The sequence below is a fragment of the Chrysemys picta genome, chromosome 1 (genome assembly GCF_011386835.1).
Source record: "Chrysemys picta bellii isolate R12L10 chromosome 1, ASM1138683v2, whole genome shotgun sequence".
Taxonomy (NCBI): domain Eukaryota; kingdom Metazoa; phylum Chordata; order Testudines; family Emydidae; genus Chrysemys; species Chrysemys picta.
Genome location: NC_088791.1, coordinates 220819443 through 220840834, shown reverse-complemented (window position 1 = coordinate 220840834; position 21392 = coordinate 220819443). Strand labels below are relative to the sequence as shown.

General features: G+C 42.8%; 1 protein-coding gene across 4 annotated transcripts in view; it reads left to right on the top strand.

The window, feature by feature from the left end:
• Positions 1 to 21392, top strand: part of RAB9A (RAB9A, member RAS oncogene family) — a 38836-nt gene that overhangs the window by 13592 nt on the left and 3852 nt on the right. Inside the window, exons 1-2 of one of the 4 annotated variants that reach the window (XM_005287840.4) lie at positions 5195 to 5330; positions 15365 to 15397. The gene's annotated coding sequence lies outside the window, so the exon portion shown is untranslated. Of the gene's footprint in view, positions 1 to 5194; positions 5331 to 6297; positions 6419 to 15364; positions 15398 to 21392 lie in introns of those variants that run through there. The other 3 variants (XM_042840173.2, XM_008172066.4, XM_005287842.4) reach the window with 3 other exon arrangements.

Below are 21392 nucleotides of genomic sequence, written 5' to 3'. Positions count from 1 at the left end.
AGGAAAGAGGGGTTAGGGGCAGCTCTGTCCTTTATACCTGTGCACAGTGGTGCAGTGCAGCAGAGCGTGCTTCCACCAACCCCATGGGTACTGCTGAGGGAAGAATCTCCAACAGCTGTGCACGAGGTGCGCACACACCTATAGTGGAATGGATATGTGCAACACATTTCGAAGAACCACAGTTACAGCAAAAGATTAGTAGCTTTCTTTTCTGGTGAATGAGGGAAAAGAATTAAATATAACACCATCTCCTTCACAGACCCTTTTTGTGCTTTCTTTCATTGTCCAATTATACATATAAATTTAGAATTCATGGAAAAAGTAGTCATATAGTAGATCTTCAATGGCCTTGCAGCTGTAGACTCACATTTTTCTAGGTTCAATTTCATTTTGTCCTGCCCATATCATCTACAAATGTTTACTCTGCCTTTCAGATGACTAGTTAAACTGTTATTTAAAACTAGCAATTATTACATTACCTATTGGTCACCTCCCTACAATTCTGTTCACAATCCTTCAGACATCTTCCATTCCACATATTCATATCCAGTCCTGTTTGAATTAAGAAATAAGATTTTGTGAGAAATTGTAACAAACACTTCACTCACTTGTGAACATGGAGATGCTGCTGCTTATGGTTCATTTAACTTTTCCTTTGGTTTTTAATTTGACAGGAGCTTTAGCAAAAAAAGGAAAGCGATACAGGTGTGCATATCCCAAATGTGTGTGGTACAGAAAAGGCATGGTCTTAGTTTCACTAGGCAATATTTTTCTCTAAGTGCAGTCTCTCAATAAGGGGCAAGGCCAGAGCACATGCTATATTGTTCATGCGTAAGTGATGTAACAGAGCCAGTTATAATCTTAGACTGGATAAGACTGTATGCTTTGTCTCTAAAATGAGCACCGGGATGGTGTACCTGGATATGAGCAGCTTTCAATCTGCAGCTATGGGTTGGGTGCTGTTTTGTTCCTTTCATTAGCTTATGGTACAGAAAGCCTATGTACCTTTCATATGGTGAATAAAAATATAAAAGCAAATTTCTTAAGGTCCAGAATCTACTTTCAGATGTTTGTGCAGAACACAGAATGATTTCAGTGCATACATTTAAGGACACAAGCCGTAAATCTTCATCTGCTCCTAAGTGTGACCTAATTATATTTCCTATGAGCAGTCATTATCCTCCTGTTTATAACACCATAACTATTTCTACTGCAACTATTTGTGTTGTTATAAACATGAATAACTATGGGTGTGGAATTGCTGAGCAAATGAGTTCTATGGCTGTGATCCTTATTCATATGCTTTACTTTAAGTCTATATGTATGTAGTTCCAGTCACATAACTATTTGCAAGATCATTTTTGTGTTTGTGTGCTTAAGACCATCCTTGTTTAGCAAAGGACTTAAGCATGTGCTTAACTTCCAGTGAATTCAATGGGGCTTACGTATCTGCTCAAAGTTAAGCATGTGCTAAATAGAGATGGGCCTAGGCTCATCACATTCACCTGTACTTTCTATCTGGACTATGTTAATGATCTTGCAGCATTTACTTCTGCCACTAGCAGACGTCTATTCCTTTAGATAATTATAAAACCTGGAATGGTTCTTTTGTTAGGCCTTGACATAAATTGGATCCAAAATATTTTTGGAGATGGCTGTAAAAGTGGCAAATCCAGTCACTAAAGTAAGTGAAGTTTGTTTTATATAGCATGTGTTTCAAACACACTTTCTTTCAACCTGTAATCATGGCCCTCAGTTGATGACTTTGGGGACCTCTGTAAATATGTTCAAAAATTTTCAGGTTTCTGTTCTTGATTTAATTATTCACATTAGACCTGATTCTGTATTCCCATAAAAGGCCCACTGAGGCATTGCAGGAGAAGGCCCATTATGAAAAGATTATTCTATAACTAATATGCTCAGATTTTTTCTGGCTATATAATTTATTACTTAAAGAGACACTGTCAACTGTGTTTAAAATGACGAAATTAAAAAAAAATCCAGTTTATGAAAGAGCACTCTTTAAATAGAATGTATTGAAATTTGTGCCCTTCGTTGGCATTTTCTGTAAAGCCAAAATGCCCTGCAGCCATGCACCTGCTTATACAGGCCTAAGATGGAGAGAAAAATACAACTAATAATTAAAAGAAAAAAACCTCTAAAAATGCCCCCAAATAGCTCTTCTGTATATTAAAGTTTTATGATTTCGAAGTTTGATAGCTGAGGGCAATCCAGGGCTAGAAGCAAACACTGTGTATCCTTTTGGAAAGGGGAGCTTTTTATCTTTCCAGTGCTATAAAACATCCCTTTACAGCTCGGAAGAGTTGACATATATCGAGGATTCTTCCACCTGTTTGATAACCGTACCCCACTTTGCTTTTCCCTTGCCCTGGGGGACACTCACTGTGATCTACTTATCCTAAAACTGGGACTCCTATGCTGAATACGTTTCATGAAGAAGAGCCATCACCACTTTACAGGGTCTGTTCTCAAGAAATGTTATAAAATGTGTAGTTAGATAATAAAATTAATCAAAAACCCTCACCATGTTTCTTCATCTCATGAAATACTGTTTTGTTGTACTTGATGTATCTGTCCTATCCTGGCCTCCCACATTCCTAATCAATTCTTTCCTGAGTATGATTAGAGAGAATAGCATATATATACACCAATAATTCTGCCAGCACCTCCTGCCCTCATCTTTGAGGCTCCTTATAGATGAATATTTGATGGTTTTAAAGTGAAAACAGACACCCCTCTTCCCCGCTAAAGGCATTTCTATAAGTATTTCCCTGGTAGTTTTAGCATTTTCAGCTCTCTAATGCAGTGACAGCAAAAAAATTAAAATCCCATCTATAGCTGGGCAACCCAACAATAATTCCGGAGCACTGGATAGATAAGTTGTGATGATAGAGACACACAGTTGTCACTCAGTCATCCTACTCTTCCTGCCAATTCAGTTCTTATAAACATGCAAGGATACTAAAATTTACAATATGCCTACTCTCTGAGCTCATATTCCTGTCTGTCTGAATATACTGCCTGCTTACAGGACTGTTACTGGCAGGAAGAGCAGAAAGGTAAAGATGTGCACACAGATGTCTTTAATTACTACAAACCTACTGAATCAAACAGCGTCACTTTTTCTGCCTTCTGAGGTGTTATTTGAGATTCCCCCACTTCCTACACCTCCTTTTTAGTTCCCTCCACCATCCCCCAAATCCCAATGGTGTAGCCACCTCTTTCTGACCAAGAAGGGTGAATGTGTCTCCTTTTTGTGTCCACGATTGCTGCTCCAGCTAGTGGCCACGGGATTTCTCAACAGAGACAAAAGGTTCTCTTACCCTCCATAGGCTGAGCAGGTTGCCTCTGGATTGCTTTCTAATTCTGTCAACCTCACAAACCAGGGGCCAAGCTTTTGATTCAAACTGTGATGACTGCAGCAGTTCAGTGTACTACCATTGGATTATTAAATGAGTTAGTCCAGGGGTCGGCAACCTAAGGCATGCGTGCCAAACACGGCACGCAAGCCGATTTTGAGTGGCACGCTGCTGCCTTCCGTGGTCCTGGCCCTGAGCCCCACCGCTCTCCCCTGCGGGGACAGGAGGCAGAAGCTTGGTCCTGCGGCAGCCAAGCTTCCCCCCCCCCCACTTCTTCCCCCAGCATGGTGCTTCCCTCCCCCTCCTCCTCTCCTTCCCTGTGTTGATCAGCTGATGGCCCTTGCGAGGGGGAAGGGGAAGGGGAGAAGTGGCAGCGTGCTCGCTACTCTGTAGAGGAGGCAGAGAAGAGGTAGTTACGGGGTCTTGGGGAAGGGGGTGGAACAGGGCATATCCATTCCAGCCCCCTCCCATGAGCCGCTCAGGCCAAACAGGTCAATGCCTTTTGTGTGATACAAATAACAGTCCCTGTCCTAAAGCGATTACAGTCTAAAACAAGACACTGGGTGGATGAGACAAGCTGAGCACAGTGGGGTGTGAGGAAGACAGGATAACAAAATAAGAAGCTGGGGAAAGACCTGTGGCCTGAAACCCTGATGATACAATTCTGGGGTGCCCACACAGCCAGACTTCAAGACTAGAGTGAAGGTGAGCCCATTTCATCCTGAATTAGCGATTGAGCACAGGGGAAATAAGAATTTTAATCTGAGTGCCAGGCTGCTGCGTTTGGGTTGCTGATGACTCAATGTTTTTTTCCTCAACAAAGATAAAAGTCTGCAAACCTTTTTTATTTTAGAAAAAACATTTATTGAAGTGATTCAAGTATAGTAAATGATCTGACAACAGACACAGAGCAAAAGACATAGCATAAAAGCGCTGTATCATCCTCACGAAAAGATCAGGGCTATTGGGAGAACAAGAGTCTGCAGAAAGGCAAACAGTTGTAAAAGTAAAGCAATCGGGACAGTGTGACTGGGATGCCTCCCCATTACTCGTGACCCATGTGGTCCAGTAGTCAGGATAGGATCTTCCCCTCCTTCAGTGGCCTGCATGACTGCTTCTCATGGACTGATCTGGAGGCTCCATGCAGCTGCTGCGCTCTGCTATAGCCTTAGCCTTGCTTAGGGTGACCAGACAGCAAGTGTGAAAAATCGGGATGGGGGTGGGGGCTAATAGGAGCCTATATAAGAAAAAGACCCCAAAATCGGGACATCTGGTTCCCCCTAGCCTTGCTGGTGCTGCAGCCTCCAAAAGCAGGGAACAAGACCTTGGAAAATGGAGCAGTTCTGGCATCCTCCAAGGACAGCCTGAATTGCAGTGAGAGGGCAGGGGCTGCTGTGCGAGTGTGTGTGTGTGTGGGGGGGGTAGGAGTGTGTGCATGGGGATGAAGGGACACAGTGGTGCCCATTAGGGGAGGGAGTGTGTATGTGGGGAGGGGGCAGGGGGCAGCTCGGGCTGGTGTGGGGAAGAGGAGCTAGTAGCGAGCGGTGTGCAGGGGGGGAACGGGGTGGTAGGTGTGAGGGGGGAACAAGCGCTTCGTTTCCCGGGGGCATCACACGGGACATGGCTGGGAACCTGCCGGGCCCGGCGGACTGAGGCTGCGGTGGATCTGGGGGAGTGGGGCGCCGTCAGGAGGGCACCAATTACCGCAGTTTGGGGGCGGGGCCTCCTGCCAGAGTGGCGCGCGGGCCCCTCCCACAGCAGCGCCCCAGCCCCGGCGGGCGGGGAGTGAGCGGGGGGCGGGGTCTGCGGCCGGCCCGGGTCACATGACCTAGAGGCACCGCCTCCCCCGCCGCCATGTTGTTTCTATCTCCCCTACCAGCTGGTGGCTGCAGCGGCGGGACGGGAGCTGCGCAGCCCCGGCTCCGACAGCAGCGGCGCCTCCCCCGGCAGGTAGCAGCGCGCGGAGCCTCGTCTCGAGCCGGGGCCGGGAGGTGACCGCGCGGGGCGGCCCGGCAGTCGCCGGCAGCCGCCCCCCCCCGCCCCAGCGGGGTTCGCTCGTGGCCCCGGGCGCTGAGGGCCGGGGGTGCCTGCGCCAGTCGCTGCCTCCCTGCGCCGCGGGGCTGTCGGGCGGCGGGGCGGTGTCTGCGCTTGTGGCCTGCCTGGGGGGCTGGGCTGGGAGGAGGGAGTCCCCCCCCCCCATATCTCACTTGCTCTCCCCGGGTTTCCGGGTCTGGCTTGTGGCCGCGGCCCCGCGCGCGGTTTTGCCGGGCCCGGGCTGAAGGGCCCTGCGGGGATCCGGGGGGCGCTGGCTTTGCGCACAGGTCGTGGAAACAAATTCAAGATGGGGACCGAGAGTCAAGCTGCTGCTCAAACTACTTCTGAGCTGTAATGAAATGTGGCGTGATTAGAGATCGCGTGACTGTGGGACAGATCCCTTTATCTCCAGGGCGCTTGGTTGAAATCATCAGCCTGTCACAGGCTCGCTCGGTTTCTGCGGGGTGTGTTCCTTGACTCTTAGCACCTTTCGAAGGGATATTCCTGTCGTCTGGCTGAGAAGGAAGACAGGCTTTGGTCCCTAAGCAGTGTGGTTTGAAAAGCTACTTTCCCCCAAGTAACTGTAAGGGCAAGTCTAATAAGGCTGATCTTAAAGTAGGTAATTACCGAGATGGGAAATTCCAGTAGCTTACATGCTACAGGCAAGCGTGACGCTCCCTAGCTAGACTGGGACATACAGCTTCAATTTTTGGTGAATTATAAGCTTTCATTTAAAAAATCCCTTTCCAAATGTAAGAATGTAGTGTCATCTTTCTGACTCTGCATACACTTAAAACCCCAATAACAATTTCACTGCTGTTCAAAATCCAGTGTCAAGTACTGAATCTGCCAGCATCCACTTTGGTTTCATATTTAAATGATGTCACTTTCATACTATTGCTGATTCAGAAACCTCTGAGCAGCTGTAGAGGCAAGCACTGGAGAGGGAGTTGCTCACAGGATTCATATAGCACCCATCACTGTAGCATCTAACTGTATAATAGGTAAAGTAGATTTACATTTAATTATCTATGTTGGCTTCACAGATAAATTGGTCTTCACCCTTCCCAGTTCCTATGGAGTTCTGTTTGCTTTTTAAAATACTTTTTTTTTATAAAAGGAAAGCTTTAGCTAATAGGTAGGTCTTGCGATATGTACTAAAAGTGGTTAGGATATGTGTATGGTTGAGCAAATAACTTTCACTTTGACCTGTGAACCCTCATCTTCACAATTGATGTGCAGAATGTAGTCATGACCAGTGCGAGCTCTGCATTTATTGTAATTTAGGTCCATCAGGTGATCCCATAAATGCTGTTTGTTGCCACTAGAGAGAGACAGGATGTTTAGTATACCAAAAGTTGCTATATGCATCAGTTTCTACTGAAGTTCAATTTGCTCTAGAGTTTCATTAACTAAACACTATAGTAAGCTACCATTGGCTTGTTATTGGGTAAACCGTTCACTCAACTATGATCAGGATTGGTCTACAGATCATTGCTGCTCTGCATCCTTGCTCCTCCCACTATCTAGTGCAGCGGTTCTCAAACTGTAGATCCCGACTCCAAAGTGGGTCATGAGTTTGTCTTAATGGGGTTGCCAGGGCCGATGTTAGACGCACTGTGTTCCGGGGCTGAAGCAGAAGCCTGAGCAACTTAGCGTCGTGAGGCCCTGGGCAATTGCCCTGCTTGCCACCTCCTAACACCAGCCCTGATTCTAGAGCAACACAGTGCATGGGGGTCTGTAGTAATTTTGTTGTCAGAAGGGGGTCACAGTGCAATTAAATTTGAGAAATGCCGATCTAGCTGACAGAGAGCACTGTGTTAGCCAGAGTTACTAGGAAAAGGAAATGACATCCCAGGGCAAGAGAGAATCAGGTGATGTGTGGGTGGCAGCAACAGCAGGGTGGAGGCAGCTGCTGAGAAGTGGACTGCAAAGGTACCACTAGGTAGCAGGTCTCATTAATGGCTGTAGATAGAGCTTGGGAGATCTGGGGTCAGATGAAGTTGTCCTAGAAGAAACTGTTGTATGGTAGGGCTGAGGAAGGTAAAACATCCCAGTCAGGAGGTTATGCACATCCACATGGAATGGGAGATGCCCAGGTGAGCCCTGAAAAGTAATTGTAACCAACAGAGCTAGTGCTGTAGGAACAAGTGGGCTGGGTAGCTGGGTCATAATCATCTAAGAGCAGGGAACAATACAGAGAAGAAATCACAATAGAGTTGCCATAGGAGAGGCTCAGGTAGCCTGTCACACGTGATAAGCTGTCCAGCAGATGTGAACTATCAGTACAGCAAAGCGACAGGGAAACAATGCAGAAGGGCAACCTGACTAGTGAATTGCACCCAGGGATGGAGCTAGATTAAATTTGAGACCAAGGGCCTATAGCATTGTCTGCAAACTATCTTGCACTGGTTTAATTAAATCAAGTTAGTTAAAAAATCTATGTGAATGCTGTTGTTTGTTACCTTAAACCTGTTCCTAACTGATATAAGAAACTGCATTAAGCCTGATTTAAACTGAAATAAGGGCTTACCTACACATGGAGCTATTTGGGAATAGTTATTCCTGAACAATTCTGTGAGGACGCTCTTAATCTGGAATGTGTACCCACACAAGGAGTCATTCTAGTAGGGTGTGGCTTATAGCTTTTAAGTGTAGACAAGCCCTAAGTGTCCACAAACTCTTTTGTACAAGTTTTAACTAAATCGGTTTAAAGTAATACCTTTAGTTAAACTTGTGCAACTTTGTAGACTAGTCCTAAAACTGTATCTTCTTTAAAGAGAGGAGTGGACATACAGGGGACTGGGAGTCCTGAAGGATAAGCTTTGTATCAACTTTTTGCAGTATTCATAAGGGAGCATTTGGAAATTTTCTTTTGTAACTAACCTCTCAGGGTATGTGTACACAATGGGGACTGTACAGGCATAACTACGGCACTGCAGCTATGCCGGCATAACCCCGTAGCATAGATGCAGTTCACACCAACTGAAGGAATTTTTTGTAGGAACACCATCTCCCTGATTGACAGTAAACTAGACTGCTGGAAGCACTCTTTTGTCAACATAGCTGCGTCTACATTAAGGCCTTGGCTACACTCAGGAATTCCCAGAGCTGCCACGGCAGCGCTGTGAAGCGCAAGTGTAGTCGCGCCGCCAGTGCTGCGAGAGCTCTTTTGCAGCGCTGTAAGTACTCCACCTCTCCAAGGGGAATAGCTTGCAGCGCTGCGAGCGAGTGTGCAGCGCTGCAGGCTCTGATCACACTGGTGCTTTACAGCGCTGTACTCGCTGCGCTCAGGGGGGGCGTTTTCACACCCCTGAGCGCAGCAAGTTGCAGCGCTGTACAGCACCAGTGTAGCCAAGGCCTGAGTGTTAGGATGGCATAGCCATGTTGGTCGGGGTTTCGATTTTTCACACTTCTGACCGAGGTAGCTAGGTTGACCTAAATTTTAAGTGTAGACCAGCCTAAGGCTTGAGCCTAGCATATTTGCAGAACTTACTTGCTACCTGCGTGTTAGGAATACTCCTTTACTTACTGGAATTGTGTGTGTTTATTTGGAATCTACTGGTATCTAGAGTCCATAGAACCTAATGGTTGAAGAGCCTTCAGGCTTGTGGTATGCAGAGGACTGCTAAATTCCAAAAGGGATTTGATGTACCACAACTCTCAGAGATAAACGGCAGAAGAATCTATTATATTATGCCATGCTACAGTTCTTCAGTGAGGATCATTTATTGAGGGAAAGGACAGTCTTGAGGTTAAAACAAAAAACAGGAGTACTTGTGGCACCTTAGAGACTAACAAATTTATTTGAGAATAAGCTTTCGTGGGCTACAGCCCACTTCTTCGGATGCATAGAATGGAATATATATTGAGGAGATATATATACACATACAGAGAGCATGAACAGGTGGGAGTTGTCTTACCAACTCTGAGAGGCCAATTAAGTAAGAGGAAAAAAACTTTTGAAGTGATAATCAAGATAGCCCAGTACAGACAGTTTTATAGGAAGTGTGAGAATACTTACATGGGGAGATAGATTCAATGTTTGTAATGGCTCAGCCATTCCCAGGCTTTATTCAAGCCTAAGTTGATTGTATCTAGTTTGCATATCAATTCCAGCTCAACAGTTTCTCATTGGAGTCTGTTTTTGAAGCTTAAACACTGCACCAAGGCTTCTATAGACCTTACAGAGGCACAGCTGTAAAATCTCCCGTGTAGCCGCTCTATGCCAGTGAGAGAGAGCTTTCCTGCCAGCATATTAAACCACCCCCAACAAGTGGCAGTAGCGTCTCTCCTGCTGACATAATGCTGTCTGCACCAGCACTTTTGTGGGTGAAACTTACGTCGGTCGGGGGAGGGAGGTTCACACTCCTGACCAACAAAAGTTTTACGAACAAAAGTGCTATTGTAGACTTAGCCTAAGAGTGAAGATAGCTAGTTTCTATTGGCATTTGTGATGTGGACTTCCTATGGAACCTCAAACAAGTTGCTAAACCTTTCTGTGCTTCAGTTTCCTTTAAACATACTTGAAAATTGTGAGACGAAATGGCTCTTAGCTCAGCCACTTTAAATGCATGTAAAGTGTTAACTATTTAACATTTCAACTTTTCCTTGCAGATTTTTCTTGGTGTGCCTCTTTACCTCTGAGCTTCTTGCAATCTTTTGCTTTGAAATGCAAACTGACTTTTAGAGCAGCCATTTAAACAGTGCAATACTTACTTTGCTTAAAATTATAAGCACGTAATTGGCTGAAGTGTAAGACAGTTACTTCTAAAAGCATAAAACTTGGATTGAGCTCAGTAAGATAATGGGTTAAATCATTCCTTCACCTCTCCTCAATCTGATGGGAACATACAGATCTGCCACATTAAGGACATATAAGTGCAGTAATACTTCAAGAGCTATGCAAATAAACTAAATGCTAAGTGTTCAGTGCTAAAGGATCATTAATTTAATACAGAGAAAGGCAAGGTGGGTGAAGTAATATCTTTTGTTGGACCAACTTCTGTTAGTGAGAGAAACAAGCTTTTGCGCTTACTCAAAAACAAAACAAAAACCTGAAAGGAGTTCCAGATACCTACTGATCCGGGCGGGGGGGCTTAGGCAATTTTTGTGCTTTCAGAGTTAATTTTGTATTTTTTTAAAAAATGTCTTTTCTCTCTTCTGTTGTTGTCTGAATGTAACCCTGTCTCCCAAACACAGGAAATATACTTTGATTTAACATGGAAATAGACTAGACAAAGTGTTGTCAAAGGCCTGGTCCCCACTAAGCCCCCACTTCGGACTAAGGTACGCAAATTCAGCTACGTTAATAACGTAGCTGAATTCGAAGTACCTTAGTCCGAACTTACCGCGGGTCCAGACGCGGCAGGAAGGCTCCCCTGTCGATGCCGCATACTCCTCTCGGCGAGCTGGAGTACCGGCGTCGACGGCGAGCACTTCCGGGATCGATCCCAGAACATCGATTGCCTGCCGCCGGACCCTCCGGTAAGTGAAGACGTACCCAAAGGCATTTCCCATCCTCAAATTTAAGTTTTATGTGGTATAACAGTAGTAGGTAATTTTTTTCAGACAAAATTATTTTAAGTTGTCAGTGTCTCTTTAAATTATTGACTATCTTACCATGTATGAAGCTTTACACAATAGATCATGAATAACATGTTTCAAACTAATATTGTAATAACATGTACGGATATATTAAAAATTTACATATGCATGAATTCTGAAGTTCCATTTAAATGAGATTTGGCAGAAAAACATGAACGCTTCAGGAAGAATGCTCTTTGAGTGTTTGCCATTTGGAAAGGTTTTATAATTTTGAAAATAAACATTTTAAAAAAAATTTAGTGTAATGGGGCTTGGTAAAGACAATCGTCGGATGCAGTCTTGAATATGATGGCTCTAAATAACTGTTTGACTTAACCTGGATACTATACCATTACCTGTAATTAGAACATATTTGCTGTCCAGCTTGTTATAAATGAAAAGCAAAACCAAACACTTCTCTAAAAAGCTGTTTTAGCCACCCAAATCTTTTAATTCTTCAACACCTGCATACCATCTTTATTTTTCTGTAGTATAACTTCCACACATATTTTAAGGGGAACTTGTGGCTTTAATTTTTCCTGTTCATGTTTTTGTATAGCTGACTTGCTAAAAGGGGCAGACAAAGGTTTTATTTAATCAAATGTAATTATGTTCTAGTTCTGTATATAGATTCCTTGCCTATTTCTACAGGAAGATCATGATTGCTTAAAAAAAAATCTTACTGTAGTACTGCTTCATTTGTAAAGCCCTTTAAAAAGCAATCTAGTTTGTGCCATAGTTGCTTGGGAAATATAGAGGGACTTGTGGACTGAGAACATTTGGAATTGTATTGATGCTCTTTCACTGACATTATTAAAATCTGTCTTACTGGAATTTTGAATTGCTTCAGGTCCACTATATTAGCTTTATGGAGTTACTCACAGACATATTAAATCATTGTTTTTCCGTTCATTTGAAAATTCTATTCTTCATATAACATTGTCATTGCAGTGTATTAGTAGACTATAGGTGCATGTCTCTAATGGATTCTGCAGCAAGGCTTGAAAAATGTACCTGGTACCTACTATCCATATCATGATATGAAAGATGGAGTTTGGGGAAATTGTGTCCGTTTTCCAACTTCATTCATCACTAATATGCAGGAGGATATTTTAAAGTCTTGGTTGAGAGGCATGAAGCTGAAAGTACTCTTAGTGTACCAATAGCCAAGAATCTATTCCCGGGATAGCTTATTGCTGTTGGGCTGTGGCTATAAGCATCATGGATTATGGTTATAAGTATCATTTATTTAAAATAAAAATAAAGGGCTGGGGAGGCTAATAAGGTATTTCCAATTAGAAAAATAGTTCATAGTAGAAGGGTTAGAGAACATAATAGGGGAAAGAGTTATAATAATTAGAGCTGCCCAAAATTTGGAATTCCAGGTTCCTGGGAAATGTCAACATTTTGAAGTTTCTTGTGACCTGGAGATTCTGGGGGAAAAAAAATCATTGAGAAGATTAAAACCGTTGCCATATGGGCTGCCCCAGGACCTAGGGGGCCTGGGATTCCAGAGCTTCTAAACTCCCAGGCTAGCTGGCTCCCAGCGCTGTCTGACTCCTGCAGCCTGGGGAGCCTGCTGAATAGATATGTGGACAGAGTTGGCAATGGGCTTTGTTGCAAGGATAGGTTCCTGAAGGACTATCCCTCACTCTCTCAGGTCTTGAGAGACAGGCCAGTCCTCGCTTACAGACAGCCCACCAACCTGAAGCAAATACTCATCAGCAACCACACAACAAAAACACTAATCCAGGAACCCACGAGTAGTCCTCGGTTGTTTTTTTTTGCTGATACAGACTAACATGGCTACCACTCTGAAACCAACAATTACTTAAATGTGTACAGATAGTGTATTGTCCTGGTTTTAGTGTAAAGGATATATTTAGCTGCAAATCAACATGTTTTAATGATTACCAGCTAATGAGAATCAACCTTTTCTTTAGGAAAGAAAACCCTAAAAAGTACAATTGAAAACAAGATTAAAATCTGTTTAAATTGTTTTCCTGCTTGCCTATTTAAATAATGATTAAAATCTTCCAGCAGCCTTATTTTCTGGCCACATGATTAGAGGGCCTATGTAATCAGCTGTGTGGTTGGACATCCCATAGTGCATTGTTTCATGTGCTGATGGTGCTCTATATACACACCCTCCCTGAATTCTATTCTCTGCAGGGACGGTATGGGATAGCTGCTCTCTTTTTCAGTTAGAATGCACTGATATGAACATGATTAGGCAGCATGGTAGGTGTGGAGACAAATATTATTTATCTGTATTGTAGCCATATCTGTAGTCCCCAAACAAAATTTGATGAACTATTATGCTAGATGCTGTACAAAAATGCATACTTATCAGCCATAATTTGATGAAAAGTGGGCACCAGCTCTCATGTGTACCAAGAGAAGAAGTAGAGAAAGGTCATAAACTGGTCACAAAGACACTTTTACTTTTGTGTGGATTAGGTTTCATATATTCAACTACTAGAACAGGGGTGGCCAACCTATGACTCCAGAGCCACATGCGGCTCTTCAGAAGTTAATATGCAGCTCCTTGTATAGGCACCGACTCCAGGGCTGGAGCTACAGGCACCAACTATCCAGTGTGCTGGGGGGTGCTCACTGCTCAACCCCTGGCTCTGCCACAGGCCCCTACTCCACCGCTGAGCCTGCTATACCCTCTCCCCCAGAGCCTCCTGCACCCTCAAAACAGCTGAGGGGGAGGCGGAGGCGCTGATTTAGGGTGACCAGACAGCAAGTGTGAAAAATCGGGACGGGGCTGGGAGGTAATAGGAACCTATATAAGAAAAATTGGGACTGTCCCTATAAAATCGGGACATCTGGTCACCCTATGCAGATTGGTGGGGCTGCTGGTGGGCAGAAGTCACTGGGGGCGGGGGGAGCTGATGGAGGGCTGTTGACATATTACTGTGGCTCTTTGGCAATGTACATTGGTAAATTCTGGCTCATTCTCAGGCTCAGGTTGGCCACCCCTGTACTAGAATTTCTCAAGCAGTGAATTTTATTAGATATCTTTCATCCTGGCTTCAGTATCTATAAAGCAGCTGGGCTGCTTCTCAAGTTCATTTGCACTTAAAAAGGAAAGCTAATTGGTGGTTTTCCTGGCTCCCTATTTGTTTTTTGTTTTGTTTTAATAAACTTTAGAAAAGCCTAGCTACCTTCAATGGTGCAGTAGCCAGACTAAAGAAGGGCCTGGGAACTACAGGATTTGGCATATACTGTGTATTTTCTATAGTGCTTTTGCTATGATGTTGCATTCTCCAGTCTGCCAGCAAATGAAAATGTTTGACTAATTTGTAAATAAATAACTAAATGTAAAACCCGTAATTCAGTATCAAGACTGTGAATTTAAATGTTCAAGCCAAGACACTTTAAATGAAGAGCTCCTGAGGTACTGTACATATGTATATATTAAAGCATCCACTTAACAGCATAAAGATGCAATTTATCACAATCTAAAGATTCAGTTGTTGCACAGATGTTACATTTTATTAAAAATACAGACAAGGTTTCCCCCAAGATTTTAAGTATCAGAGGGGTAGCTGTGTTAGTCTGGATCTGTAAAAAGCAACAGAGTCCTGTGGCACGTTATAGATGTATTGGATGCACAAGCTTTTGTGGGTGAATACGCACTTCGTCAGATGCATCACCCACGAAAGCTCATGCTCCAATACATCTGTTAGTCTATAAGGTGTCACAGGACTTTGTCGCTTTTCCCAAGATTTTAGTGATGGTTGAGGACAAACCTAGAAAAACGGTTTCTGAGAGTCACAAAACTGTGTGTTTGGGGTGGGGGACATTTTAAATGACTTTTTTTGGTTTTGTAGTCAAAATCAAATGTGGTATAAATTCAGTATTTGATATGACGTTTTTCTGGGGACTATTCTGCAGGGGTTTGGAATTTAATGATCTAATCTTTTCCCACGTCATTCCTGTTATTTACTCTAGATTAATTTTAAAGGTGGAGAAGAGGCTTGAGAAAAGAGTCTTGAGATAGATTATGAAAGCGTAGTAGTGGGGTTGCTGTTTCTTGTGTGTATGGCTTTTCATGGTAGGTTTTCTTGTTTGGGGGCTGCCTTTTTGAGAGGGGAATGACAATGAATCTTGTATTATATATTTACAAAACTGTGATAGAAAAACTGATTTGTATATCTTTCTCTATCTATCCATCCTTAAACCAATTGGTATGCTGTGTGTTGGTGATGGTATATGAACCATCAGAGTAAATGTGCATTTACAATCTCTTGATATATTACGAGTTACTGTTATATGCTTAGCTACTCTTAAAGCAAAATTGGCTAAAACAAATTGATTACACATGTTGCAAATTAATGTCTCCTCATTTGCAGATGCTGAATGATGATTTAAACTGAACAATCAAGGTAAATGCTTTTTGATGTAATACTGCAGTGTTGTTGTTGTTGTTGCTGTATTGGTCCCAGGATATTAGAGACACAAGATGGGTTAAAGAGACCAGCTTTCAAGCTACACAGACCTGAAGAGCTCTGTATAGCGTGAAAGCGTGTCTTCCACCAAGAGAAGCTTGTCCAATAAAAGATATTACCTCACTCGCTAGTCTCTCTTGACATAATATGTTGTTTTCTTTGCGTATGCAGTTATACATCATAGATGTTAACTGTATTTGAAAACAAAATATAAATTCTGTAGAGTTCAAAACAGGTAAAGAGAATACCAGTTGGCTAATCTAAATATTAAAACATTAAACAGAGTGGGAGTAATTTAGACCCATTATTTTAATCATTTGGGTTTTTTAAAATTGAAATTTGAAAACTTGTGCTATTGTGATTTTTAGATTAAAATTTATAACAAACTAAGATGCTTGGTTTTTAAAAATGCCTCTACTTAGAAGGATCTTATTTGAATTTTATTAAACTTATGTTGAGAAACAAAACACAATATTGAAATTTATAATCCTGATTCTGCAAAACCACTTAAGTAACTATGTAACTTTAATCACATAATACAATGGGAGAAGCATCTGGAGATTCAGGTTCTAAAATTGTATCTTTATGAAACTTTTCTTAGTGGCATAAAATCTTAGTCACTTCAAAACAAACTTGTGTCAGTGTTAACAATAAAACTTAATTTAGACTTTCAAAACATTTAACAAAGTTATTGTGAGCGTGTTTATACATCCAGGCTAGATATTTCAAAAATAGGAGCCCCCAAACTGAGGCTTCTAGAACAATATTTAGGAATTGTCTATACATGCGATTTTTCTGGAATAACTCCATGTATGGACACTCTTATTATGGAATTGAGTACCTCCTGGTTTAGCTTAATTCAAAAGTGGATTAAGCAAAACCTGAACAAGGCACTCAGGAATAGCTATTGCTCTTCAAACTCACATCCTACCTTGAAAATTAATTCAGTTAAGTGTAGACAAACCCTCAAACACCTGATTGATTTAGGAATAAAAATTCCATTTACTGCAGGCTGCAAACCCTGATGGAGGAGTACTGCCTGGTTAAAGCTGAAATGCTTCAATTGACTTGTGGAAGTTCAGTATATCAGAAGGTGGTGTTGGTTGTAAATATGGCTATGGCTTATTTGCTTATCAGTTTGTTCTCACAGTATGGATGTTAAAGAGGTTTTAAGTAACGAAACCTTAGTAGGGAAAAATCTCTCTGAAATCTGGGAGATTAAAGGAAAAAATACAAAGCATCCTCTTTAGCAATTCAAGGCTATAAAATGGGAAGAAAGACAAGACTTTAAAAAATCATGATTGTAGTTGCTGTGCTTATAAACAATTCTTAGTCTGATTCCCTCTTTTATACACAGATACAATAAATATGGGCCCTAGCAAAGTGTTGTGAAGTGATCTGAAAACGAGATTTTTTTTCACTGATGCATATGTTAGTCTAATGTGCTGTTACTGTGAAGCCTAGTTAGTTGATAAAGTGACTTGTAATTAACAAAGGGGGAAGAGAGAGATGGAACTATGGTACAAGCTGTAGCTAAGGTGGTTTATAACTAGAAAACATAGACATGATCCTACAAAGACTTTTCATGAAGTCACGTGCAGGGCCGGATTAACACTCCTGTGGGCCCGGGGCTGTTAGATTTTGTGGGAGCCTTGCATACAAGTCTTTTTCCTATTTTAAAACAAAATGATCACAATTATGGCATCAAGGCTATTAATGCTATACTAAACTTGCCTTTTAATTAACATAAAGCTGTTCTGTGGTTACATTTCAGCCTTAAAACATGTAGAATATAGTTAATTCAAAATAGCCTACTTCTTACCTTAGAACAGCTGTTATATTAGTTTCTTTGTGGGAGGGAGTTTGGGTGCAGGAGGGGGTGCGAGGTGCAGTCTCCGGCAGGCCAGGGCGGATTTGATTTAAATCACTAGTCAGGAAGACTCGATTTAATCATGGATTTCTACATGAGTGCATTCTTGTTGGTTGTTATAACCTTAATACATATTTTTCACAACTCAGAGATAGATGTAGGTTTCATTTTTAGAAGGTACACACTATACATTTAAGTGATTTATTCTGAAAACGTTTCAGATTAGTTTTACAGCTGTATCAGAAAATGAATGATTGTTTGGTTATTTCATTTACCAAAGGTAACTGAAGCAGATAGTTCCCCAGCCAATGACTTCATAAATATCTCCAATTCAACAGGTTAATTATTATTTGGAGGATTTTCTTGCCATGCTGGATTAGGAGGAGAACATCACCAGACAAACAGTTCAATTGTTTTATTTAACTAAAACAACAATGTTATGTATTCTGGATTTTTTCTTCAACAGCAAACATAAAATATTTTAACAAAACAAGCATACGAATTTTTAAATTTAGTTAAACATTCAAGTTTTTTAAAATCAGTTTTGTTTTTGTTAATAGTTTTAAACTAAAATAGTTAAATGAAATATTTAAAAAAAAATTAAATTGACTGTGTCAGCCAGGTCAACATGAGAAACTTAAAATATTGGCTTCTGCAGCTAACTCAGTTGTCTTCACCTTCATTTTCCTGTTTATTCATAATCTGGAAAAGAAAAACAAGCTTTCCTGCTTTTTCAGGTCCCAAACAATTTCTCAATTTGGAATGAATTAGAATATTTTTTCTCTTTGGACTTTCTACACCCGCAGAAGAAGCTACTGCTGTTAAAAGTGAGATTATCACTTCAACAGTCTCTGAATCCAAGTGCTTAAGTGACTTCCACCAGTCCACTGGTGTGACTTTTTTTAAAACCTCATCAACAAACATATTTCTTGAATGGTTCTTATTCCCAAACTTGGGTCTCTTTTTTACAGGCTGCTGCCATTATAGGTTTTCCCTTCTAGTGAAAGAATGGTATGGTAGATCTCAAATCAATGAAGGCTACACTCAAAAAGACCTCAAGACTTCTGGAATATGCTGCTCAAAAAGTTTCACTTTTGTTTCTACTGCCTCTCCCTCCCTTCTCACATTTATCTCCAGACTTGTAGATCTCCTTGTCCAGATCTATTCCACCCCCAACAATCTTCTATTCATTGAATTTTTTGAAACTTTGCACTTTTAGAGAGGGATAAGGGATTGACTCTCTGCACACAAATTTGCAGAGGGACAATAGGGTTGAGGTCTGTTATTTCTCACTTCTAAATATATATTTACTTAAAAACATTTTTTGCTGTTAACAAGATTGTTATCTCTGAAGACACAAATCCACAGTTTGAGAACTGCAAAACTAAGCATCTCTGATGGTATCTTCTAGACTGAGCACTGAGTCCCATTGAGTAGATAGAAAGATTAACCAAAATAATCTATACAGAAGACCCTGGAACCCCATAAAATTGGGTCCCTAATCCATGAACTATTGGAATTCATTTACAAAACTTTTCTTAAACATTACATGAATATATTCTCATACTATAGACTTAGAATTTATAATCCCTATTCCATGATGAGATATCTTTGAGCTATAATGTATCTTAATTAAAACTATCTTTAGATAGGTTTTATCCTCAAAAAGCAAATTATTAAAAAAAAAAATCCAATTTTTTCTTTTTAAATCATTGATTTTTATCCCCCCTGCCACAAGCGGCTCCTGGCCAGCAGCGCAGCAGGGCTCAGGCAGGCTGACTGGCTGGTTGCCTGCCAGAGCCCCACCCCACTCCTGGAAACGGCCTTCTGCTGGCATGTCTCTGCGTGTCTCTGGGGGGAGGGGGTCAGCATGTCCCTGTGCGCTGCACGCAAGCGCTGCCCCTGTCCAGAAGCGCCACCATGGCAGCTCCCATTGGCCAGTTTCCAGCCAATGGGACCTGCGGGGACGGTGCTGGGGGCGGGGGCAGCGCACAGAGCTGCCGCGCCCACCATCTCCCAGGGGCCGCAGAGATGTGCCAGCAGACGGCTGCTTCCGGGAGCAGCGTGGGGCCACGGTAAGAAGGCAGCCTACTTGTGCGCTGCTGGACTTTTAGCAGCCCGGAGATTGCGATCAACTGACAGAGGCGCCAGGATCGACCAGTCGATCACGATTGATGGGTTGGTGACCACTGAATTGTATATAATTATGGATTTATTTTTGTGGGATCCCCCTTAGCTCGAAGCCCTGGGCTGCAGCCCCTAAAGCCCCTGCATTAATCCAGCCCTGGTCACATGTGAGTAGTTTCATAAACTTCAATAGACTTCTTGTGTAGTTATGCATTGCTTAACATCTTTGCAGCTCCCCGCCCCAGCTCCCCTCTGCTCTGCCTCCTCCCCAAGCACGCCGTTGCTGCTCCACTTCTCCCGCCTCCCAGGCTTGCGGCGCCAATCAGCTGTTTGGTGCTGCAAGCCTGGGAGCGAGAGAAGCAGAGTGGGGCAGTGTGCTCAGGGGAGGAGGTGGAGCAGAGATGAGCTGAGGCGGGGAGTTCCCCTGCATGCCGCCCCCCCACTTACTTGCTGCAGGCGGCCCTCCCTGTGCCCCCCTGACCCAGCTCCCTCCATCTAAATGCCAATGATGACTGGGGCGGCTGAAGATCCGGTCACCGTCCAAATGCTAGCGCCCTAGGCGACTGCCTAGGTCACCTAATATGTTGCACCGGCCCTGCCGACATGGCTACAACTACACTGCATACTTCATGTCCTTAGTAATTTTTAGGGAGAAAGAAAGGCCAAGTGGGCCGTCTAAAGGGAAAAACCTCCAGCAATTGAGTGGAGAATATCCTAATGCCTTTCCAACTCTGACCTTGTAGACAGGTGCTTATTTTGCTGAACTAGTTTGACCTTTCCTAATTGTCATACATTTATGGGGATAGTGGGTAGGCTGATATAGGAACCTTAGGCCATGTCTACACTATGGGGACTAAAATGGCATAGCCATGGTGGGGTAGGTATGCTGGCATAACCCCATATTGTAGATACAGTCTACAGCAATGGAAGTGGCTTTTCTGTTGCTGTAGGATCCCAGCCTTCCCAAGCACTACATCTTTGCTGGTATCTAGGTTGATAGAAGCATTCTTCCATTAATTTAGCTGAATCTATGCTGGATTAAGTCCGCATGGCTATTGTGCTCAGAGGTGGGAATTTTTCACACTTGAGTTCTGTAGCTATGTCGAATTAAAACTCAAGTGTGGAGTGGGCTTTTAGAAATATTTCTATGACTTCTTTTGTGTTTAAATTGATAATTATAACACTTCTGGAAGCTTTTTTACAAGTCTGGATGACACTGAGGAAAACATCCTGGCAGCCAATCTATACCAGCACTCCGATTCTTGCTAGCACCAGTGCTGAGCCAACAGCGCAGGATCTCGCTAAAATTCTGAATGTAGACGTGGCCTCAATACTTTGAATCCAGTTAAATATGTTGAGTACAAGAAGTGTAAGACAAACATTGTAAATGGTTCCAGCAAGGTTTTGTAGTGGGCAGAATAAGGTCTGGTAGAGCTCACACATTTGCAGCTGTTGTGGCTAAAGATGTTTCTGCAGCAGGGTGAATTGGCTCACATAGAAAAAGGTAGACCCATAACTGTTTTTAATGAACTTCTACTCCTGAGAGCATTCTGTGCCAAAAATTAAAAATTCTGTACACAGTATTTTCATATTCTGCAAAATCTGCAAATTTTATTTGTCAAATAAATGTGGAGGCTCCAGCTGGACATTGGGGAGCACAGGCCACTGGCTGGACATAGATGGGGGACCACTCTGCAGCTCCCTCCCAGGACATGGACTCAGCAGTGAGGCTGCACCCAACCCTAACACAGTGCAAGAACCAGGCCTGCCCCAGAAACACCCCAGGGCCCTGTCCCTCCCTGTGGGTAGGCAGGCTCAACAAGGCAGGATCCGAGTGTGCAGAGGCTTAGTGTGGGGGGGATTCAGGTGTGGTTTGAGAGGGTACTATGTGGAGCAATCTGGGCATGAGCGGCTCAGTGAGGGATCCGGGAATGG